Source organism: Micropterus dolomieu, unplaced genomic scaffold, assembly GCF_021292245.1.
Source record: "Micropterus dolomieu isolate WLL.071019.BEF.003 ecotype Adirondacks unplaced genomic scaffold, ASM2129224v1 contig_8669, whole genome shotgun sequence".
NCBI lineage: Eukaryota > Metazoa > Chordata > Actinopteri > Centrarchiformes > Centrarchidae > Micropterus > Micropterus dolomieu.
Window position 1 is genome coordinate 14,395 of NW_025737655.1, and position 940 is coordinate 15,334.

The window sequence follows — 940 nt, forward strand, 5'->3', positions numbered from 1 at the left end:
GAATAGAGAAGCTCCTTTATTGCAGAAAAAGAAATGGGCATGAAACAAAGCTATATGGCAATACACCGGAAAATGTAACAAAATATATTTACATATTTACATAATCTCGAATATTTTAATATACTGCAGTATAGACATGTCCCCATCACTTAAAGCATTTGTTAAAAATATTTGCAACAAGAAACATTAACCAAAAAATAAAAATGCTTTGAAAAAGGTTTAATTGCAAAAATAACAAAACATGCAAAGCAATGTTAATATAGAAGAAACAGATGTGCAATGTGCAAAAGTAACTGAAGCTAAAAAACCCCCCCATTAATTTATATTTTTACATTTTGTCACCCGCCACCTGAATATCTATATGTTGATACATACAAGAAAGGTTATGCAATGCAAACTACAATGTAGTGACATTAGCTTTATTGAAACAATCCTTTATGAAATAAGGCATAAAGCTAAACAGATATTCATGACCAGCTTTTTCACTTGTAGAGGTACATACTATTGTGTATAAATATATGATAGTGTGAATGAAAAAAGTGTTAACTAAAAACAATATTTTGGGGAAAACATCACCACAGGTTTGTTGAGAGTTCTTTTTCACCTTCCATAAATGAAGCGCTTCTTTTCAAAATCACAGAAAGCCAAACTTGCTTTCAGACGCTCCTTTTACTATGAAGTGCTGTAACTGTGCTGGTGAACCGACTTCCAGTAAAACCATATTGTGCAACGGGTTTAAGAACACGCACTGCTGAATCAGATTCAGAAATACTTTACTGATCCCCGAGGGGATATTCTTTGTTACAGCTGCTCACTTTGCATATCCAGGCAGTGAGGAATGGAATAATAATAATAGGAAGCATGTAAGAATATACAAATCTACAAATCTGAACATAAAGTATTTTACAGTATTAATAGAACTGATAAATAGTTCTAGTGA